The following is an 8,417-nucleotide window of genomic DNA, read 5'->3' as shown; positions in this document are numbered from 1 at the left end:
TACAGGATGCAAATTTCTTTTTGAAAAAGCTTGCCTTAGCTTTTCTAACTGCTTGTGTATATTTGTTCCTAACTTCCCTGAAATGTGCATATCGCGTGGGCTATTCGATGCTAATGCAGAACGCCACAGGATGTTTTTGTGCTGGTCAAGGGCAGACAGGTCTGGCGTGAACCAAGGACTATATCTATTCCTAGTTCTACATTTTTTGAGAGGGGCATGCTTATTTAAGATGGTGAGGAAGGCACTTTTAAAGAATAGCCAGACATCATCTACTGATGGGATGAGGTCAATGTCATTCCAGGATACCCCGGCCAGGTCGATTAGAAAGGCCTGCTCGCAGAAGTGTTTCAGGGAGCGTTTGACAGTGATGAGGGGTGGTCGTTTGGTCGCAGACCCATTACGGATGCAGGCAATGAGGCAGTGATCGCAGAGATCTTGATTGAAAACAGCAGAGGTGTATTTGGAGGGCGAATTAGTTAGGATGACATCTATGAGGGTGCCCGTGTTTACTGATTTGGGGTTGTACCTGGTAGGTTCATTGATAATTTGTGTGAGATTGAGGGCATCAAGCTTAGTTTGTAGGATGGCCGGGGTGTTAAGCATGTCCCAGTTTAGGTCACCTAGCAGCACGAGCTCAGAAGATAGATGGGGGGCAATCAGTTCACATATAGTATCGAGGGCACAGCTGGGGGCAGAGGGAGGTCTATAGCAAGCTGCAACAGTGAGAGACTTGTTTCTGGAAAGGTGCATTTTTATAAGTAGAAGCTCAAATTGTTTGGGTACAGACAAAGCCTGCAGAGTTCTGTATTACTTTCTATCTTTGCAGTAGATTGCAACACCGCCCCCTTTGGCAGTTCTATCTTGGCGGAAAACGTTATAGTTAGCAAAGGAGATTTCAGGGTTTTTGGTGGTTTTCCTAAGACAGGATTCAGACACGGCTAAGACATCTGGGTTGGCAGAGTGTGCCAAAGCAGTGAGTTAAACAAACTTGAGGAGTAGGCTTCTAATGTTAACATGCATGAAACCAAGGCTTTTACGTTTACAGGAGTCAACAAATGAGAGCACCTGGGGGGTGGGAGTGGAGCTAGGCACTGCAGGACCTGGATTTAACCTCTACATCAACAGAGGAGAAGTAGGATAAGGGTACGGCTAAAGACTACGAACTGGCCGTCTAGCACGTTCAGAACAGAGAGTAAAAGGAGCAGGTTTCTGGGCACGATAGCATAGATTCAAGGCATAGTGTACAGACAAAGGTAAGGTAGGATGTGAGTACATTGGAGGTAAACCTAGGCATTGAGTAATGAAGAGAGAGATATAGTCTCTAGAGATGTTTAAACCAGGTGATGTCATCGCATATGTAGGAGGTGGAACAACATGGTTGGTTAAGGCACATTGAGCAGGGCTAGAGGCTCTACAGTGAAATAAGACAGTAATCACTAACCAGGACAGTAATGGACAAGGCATATTGATATTAGAGAGAGGCATGCGTGGTGAAGTGAACACATGGGTCCAGTGAGTTGTTGGGCTGGCTGGGGACACGGCGATTCAAACAGTTAGCAGGCTAACAAGCTAACAGTTAGTAGGCCGGAGCTAAACAAGCTAGCAGCTAGTAGACTAGAGCAAGCCAGCAGTTAGCAGGCCGGGTTAGCATGGGCTAGCAGTTAGTAGACCAGGGCAAGCTAGAAGTTAGCAAGGGCTAGCAGTTAGCAGACCGGGCAGGCAAGCTAGCAGTTAGCAGACCGGGTTAGCAAGCAAGCAGTTAGCAGACCGGGCAGGCAAGCTAGCAGTTAGCATGTTATTTTAATGGACAAAAATGCTTCTTCTTTTTTAAACAAGGACATTTCTAAGTGACGCCAAACTTTTGAACAGCAGTGTATATTTATTTTAATTCCGTGAAAACAGCCATAGTGCAACTCTCCCTTTTTCAAGGCTGAATTAATGTACCAGGAAAAGTAAGGTTCAGTACACAGACCAGACATAACAATTACAGCCACCAGGGGTTCCATGCACTTGGGAAATTGTGCAGTCTTGCTAAAACAGTTTTTCCCCCTGTGTACACATGTCATGGTTTACTACCACATTAGTATAGGCCTAATATATGTATTCAGTTTTACTCAACTCAGCATATTCTTTTGTCCCTCTTTCAACAGCTATTGAAGAGACAATTGAAGAGTAACTGATGGGGAGAGGACTACTGCTGAGCATCCTTATTTAAGAGTGCAAGGCTGCAAGCTGACAGACTATTTTCCTGGCTCTAAAACTATTTAACTTTCCCATGACAAAAAAAAAGACCACATTGTTTACGTTTGGCTGATGCATGCAACCACTGGACTGCAGTGATAATATATACTGGATCACAGGCGTTAGGATGAGAAAGTACAAGAATAGGATACGCATTCACAGGATGCAAAGAAAACATGCCCACAATTACATTGTGGCATGAAGGCTGAAAAAATAGTAGCCTACAATATCCCCAAAAACGAGAATCAAACTGTCAGCCGCGCGAGAATGATAGGGGTCTGTGAGGATAGAGGGGGAGTGATATGTCATTTACTGGAACAGTCTCACGAGCACCAGAGTGAGAGCGCGCGCTTAAAGGCACCCAGTGAAGAACACCGGCTTCCCCACTTTGGAATCTAGTTGTATTTCATTCAGCGCGTTTACTTAAATCGCTGGCAGACGAAGGAGCTACCCAATTATATCTGTATTAAAAGGTAAGATTGAAATTCGCATGAGAAAAATGCATCGGGACAAAACGTTTTCTTTTTCAATAATGGGATTCAGTTTTATTTGTAGCTTACTTTCACTGTAGCCGATGCATTTTACGGAATAAATGGGGTATCAGTTATTCAATTTATTATAGCTGCTGTTGACAGTCTTATGCATGCGAATAAATGTTTCTTCCAATGTCGATACATGTTCCATGGTGGTGAATCTGACAAAAAGCCAAAATTGTGTAGCGCGCGCGCCTATGTCAAATACAATGTGCATAAGAATGTTTGTCTTCAGATGTCAGCTGTTTTAGCAGACATAATAATGTAGACATAATACAGAGTTATCCAGGAGATCCGTTGGAAGGGACCAAACTGCGGATGTTCTGGTTGACTAAACTAAGCGCGGAGATTTGACATATGGTACCTATGGGTTTCCACAACCACAAATATCGTAAACATTAATGAAAAAAATAAAAAGCTTTTTGGTCCTAATTAAGCTTAGGGTTAGGCATAAGGTTAGCACTGTGGTTAGGTTTAAAACCAGATTTTAAGAAGATAAATTATGCAAATAGGTGGGCTTTATGACTTTGTTGCTGTGGTAACTAGTAACGACTGTTTTAATGTGATAGTCAGCTTCCCTTCCTACCCAGACAAGTCACTATTACGCTGAACAAAAAAATATAAACTGTTGGTCCCATTTATTTATCCTATTTATTTATTATTTTTACCTTTATTTAACTAGGCAAGTCTAGAACAAATTCTTATTTTCAATGACGGCCTAGGAACAAATCAAATCAAATTGATTCATATAGCCCTTCATACATCAGCTGATATCTCAAAGTGCTGTACAGAAACCCAGCCTAAAACCCCAAACAGCAAGCAATGCAGGCGTAGAAGCACGGTGGCTAGGAAAAACTCCCTAGAAAGGCCAAAACCTAGGAAGAAACCTAGAGAGGAACCAGGCTATGTGGGGTGGCCAGTCCTCTTCTGGCTGTGCAGTGGGTTAACTGCCTGTTCAGGGGCAGAACGACAGATTTGTACCTTGTCAGCTCGGGATATGAACTTGCAACCTTTCGGTTACTAGTCCAACGCTCTAACCACCGCCCCATGTTTCATGAGCTGAAATAAAAGATCCCAGAAATGTTCCATACACACACAAAGCTTATTTCTCTCAAGTGTTGTGCACATATTTGTTTACATCCCTGTTCGTGAGAATTTTAGCCGTTGTCAAGATAATCAATCCATCCATCTGACAGGTGTGGCATATCAAGAAGTTGATTAAACAGCATGATCATTACACATGTGCACCTTGTGCTGGAGACAATAAAAGGCCACTCAAATGTGCAGTTCTGTCACACAACACAATGCCACATATGTCTCAAATTTTGTGCAATTGTCATGATGACTGCAGGAATGTCCACCAGAGCTTTTGCCAGATAATTAAATGTTTATTTCTCTAACATAAGCCACCTCCAACAGCGTTTTAAAGAATTTGGCAGTACGTCCAACTGGCCTCACAACCACAGACCACGTATAACCAAGCCTGGGCTGACCTACACATCTGGCTTCTTCACCTGCGGGATTGTCTGAGGGGCAGGGTGCTGAGGAGTATTTCTGTCTGTAATGAAGCCCTTTTTATGGGGAAAACTCATTCTGATTGGATGGCCCTGGCTCCCCATTGGGTGGGCCTGGTTCCTAAATGGGTGGGTTTATGCCCTCCCAGCCCCACCGATGGCTGCGCCCCTGCCCAGTCATGTGAAATCCATAGATTAGGGCCTAATTCATTTATTTCAATTGACTGATTTCCTTATATGAACTGTAATTAGGGCTGTGGCGGTCATGACATTTTGTCATGCAAATAACTGCCGATCTCACGGTATTTGACTGTTAATTAACAAACACATTTCGCATCTCCGGCTTCCACGCATAGCCTATGGCGCACCTATGGATCGTCTACATTATAAAAACGTCTAATAAATACTTTTAATATAGCCTGCACCATCACAATACGTCAATGATTTATTTTAGGTCGGTCTAAAGAAACAATATGATATGAAGGAAATGTAGCCTATTTCAGAAGAACAGAATAGCATAATCTGAGTTGTCATATAGCTGTGGGCTATACTAGTTCATTTAGCAGGCAAGAATTGCTTATAATTCCCGTGGCATTATTTTATATTGTTTTACAGTGAAAACAATAAAATGGAACATAGCTGAATAAAATAGAAAGGATAGTTTCCCCAAATGATTTGAAGGAGTGCGCACATGCGGCTATTCTGTGTTGAGTGGTGAACAAAGAAACAGGTCCTCCTTATATGCTTCATTTAGAGTTATTAATGTAACTTTAGTTGTGATACAAACGTTAGGCTATATGTTTTGATTTTCTAATACATAATAATAATTTGAAGAAAAGTTGCATAAAAGGCACGCGCTCTGCTCTGTTTCTTGCACAGGCTGCACATTCTGGGCATCATTCACAAGTGATAGTATTCTGACTCCAATCAGACTACATACACTAAATAATATATGTGTGAAATTAGTTTGGATTTAGAATGGGCCATTATTATCTGTTGGACCAGGTGCAGGGGGAGGAAAGCATTGTAATCCGTATGCACTTGAATAGCGAATGGAGGGCGCTTTTCCCATGGTTCATTTTCATGCCAGCCAGGCAGGCTACTCCGGTTGTAAAGAGAAACAATGTGCTTCATATTAGGAAAGATGAGAAATAAATATAATAGGCCTAGCGTATAGAAATCTGATTGGATCCTCTTTTTAATAGAGGCCATCAAAACTCTGTTTTATAGCATAGCCTGTAGAAATCCTCATCGGGAGACACGACAGCCTTGGTTTCTCAAATGATTGCCTCGCCTGGTTCACCAACTACTTCTCTGATAGAGTTCAGTGTGTCAAATCGGAGGGTCTGCTGTCCGGACCTCTGGCAGTCTCTATGGGGGTGCCACAGGGTTCAATTCTTGGACCGACTCTCTTCTCTGTATACATCAATGAGGTCGCTCTTGCTGCTGGTGAGTCTCTGATCCACCTCTACGCAGACGACACCATTCTGTATACTTCTGGCCCTTCTTTGGACACTGTGTTAACAACCCTCCAGGCAAGCTTCAATGCCATACAACTCTCCTTCCGTGGCCTCCAATTGCTCTTAAATACAAGTAAAACGAAATGCATGCTCTTCAACCGATCGCTACCTGCACCTACCCGCCTGTCCAACATCACTACTCTGGACGGCTCTGACTGAATACGTGGACAACTACAAATACTTAGGTGTCTGGTTAGACTGTAAACTCTCCTTCCAGACCCATATCAAACATCTCCAATCCAAAGTTAAATCTAGAATTGGCTTCCTATTTCGCAACAAAGCATCCTTCACTCATGCTGCCAAACATACCCTTGTAAAACTGACCATCCTACCAATCCTCGACTTTGGCGATGTCATTTACAAAATAGCCTCGTATACCCTACTCAACAAATTGGATGCAGTCTATCACAGTGCAATCCGTTTTGTCACCAAAGCCCCATATACTACCCACCATTGCGACCTGTACGCTCTCGTTGGCTGGCCCTCGCTTCATACTCATCGCCAAACCAACTGGCTCCATGTCATCTACAAGACCCTGCTAGGTAAAGTCCCCCCTTATCTCAGCTCGCTGGTCACCATAGCATCTCCTACCTGTAGCTACCACACGCGCTCCAGCAGGTATATCTCTCTAGTCACCCCCAAAACCAATTCTTTCTTTGGCCGCCTCTCCTTCCAGTTCTCTGCTGCCAATGACTGGAACGAACTACAAAAATCTCTGAAACTGGAAACACTTATCTCCCTCACTAGCTTTAAGCACCAACTGTCAGAGCAGCTCACAGATTACTGCACCTGTACATAGCCCACCTATAATTTAGCCCAAACAACTACCTCTTTCCCAACTGTATTTTATGTATTTATTTATTTTGCTCCTTTGCACCCCATTATTTTTTATTTCTACTTTGCACATTCTTCCATTGCAAAACTACCATTCCAGTGTTTTACTTGCTATATTGTATTTACTTTGCCACCATGGCCTTTTTTGCCTTTACCTCCCTTCTCACCTCATTTGCTCACATTGTATATAGACTTGTTTATACTGTATTATTGACTGTATGTTTGTTTTACTCCATGTGTAACTCTGTGTCGTTGTATCTGTCGAACTGCTTTGCTTTATCTTGGCCAGGTCGCAATTGTACATGAGAACTTGTTCTCAACTTGCCTACCTGGTTAAATAAAGGTGAAATAAAATGTAAAAATTTAAAAAATGTTGCGCAACATGGGCTTATAGGAACATTTATTTAACTCAATGCATCAACCAGCTATGAGGAGCTGTCTGTCACTGAGCAACAGGTAATCCTATTCCGCTCAAGCTCTGAATGCCAGGGGCTCTCATGAAGTGTTTGATTTGATTTTTGATTGCATTTGCGTTGATATCATAGTGATTAGAGAGCGCTGAGTACAAGACCATTAGCGACTGTCCGTTAGCAAGTTTGGTAGGCTACTAATAACTACCAGTTACCGCCTAGTTACCGTGACTAAATGGTCACATGAAATTTGACTGTGGTCATGACTCCTGACTGCCAGTGTGGCGGTTATATGGTCACTGTAACATCCCTAACTGTAACTTAGCAAAATCTTAGAAATTGTTGCATGTTGCATTTTATATTTTTGCTTAGTATAGATGTCCATCCATGTCTGAGGACATCATCAGATGAAGTGGAAACCGGCCACTAAGGCCAACAGTGCCTTAGTGGCACTTGGAGATGGTGGATGGGCGTAAGCATCTGCCTCTGGTGCAAGATATTTTTCTTATAAGCCTATCCCAAACCTTAACCCTTACCTTAACCATTCAGAGTTAATGCCTAACCTTAAAGATTTTGAAGTTAATGGCTAAACTTAACCTTAAATACTTGGACATTTGAGGTTTGGAACAACTTCGAAATTAAACGTTTGAGAAACATGGATGAATGTCTAATTTTAACATGAGACTGTTTGAGCTTGTTGTCCTTCCTGGACTCGTGCGTTGTGGAGCGCGCGCAAAAAACGCTCACCTGCAGACCGCACTGGTTCCGCACGGATTTGCGCTCGCGTAATGAAAATGATGAGCTCGCCTCTGCGTCGCCAGTAGCTCGGAATTGTTAGCGTTGCATTCATTATTATAGTTAGACCAAGTGTGTAAATCACATTAACATGCGTCAGAGGGGTCACAGCTCCAGAATTCTCTAACAAGACAAGGTTGTGCTCCAGGCTGTTCAGTGTAGGCCTATCTACGGTATGCTAATGAACAGCTTTGAAGAGTGTGTGTGTGTGTGTGTGTGTGTGGCACAAGAGGAGAGGAAGTAGGGAGAGAAATAACAGACCCTTAGAATAAGACACCATGTACCATATTTGCACGTCAACAACACTTTGACTTTGGACATCAAAAAGGAGAAGAGAAGATCATTATCAGTCATTTCCACTCAGCACATAATACACACACACACACGCGGCCAGTATAGATATTCCCCAGTCCCCATTCACCAGAGTCTTTGTTGAACTCATTAATTTGTCAAGTGAATGTACAGCTGAGTCATAAACACTAACACATTGTTAGAGCGAGCACACGTCTGCCACAACACAGCGCTTTGATTGGGAGGTTGTCATACCACTTAGGCTTTGACTGACTGTCT

Source organism: Oncorhynchus nerka, linkage group LG17, assembly GCF_034236695.1.
Source record: "Oncorhynchus nerka isolate Pitt River linkage group LG17, Oner_Uvic_2.0, whole genome shotgun sequence".
NCBI lineage: Eukaryota > Metazoa > Chordata > Actinopteri > Salmoniformes > Salmonidae > Oncorhynchus > Oncorhynchus nerka.
Note: the sequence above shows the minus strand (reverse complement) of the source record.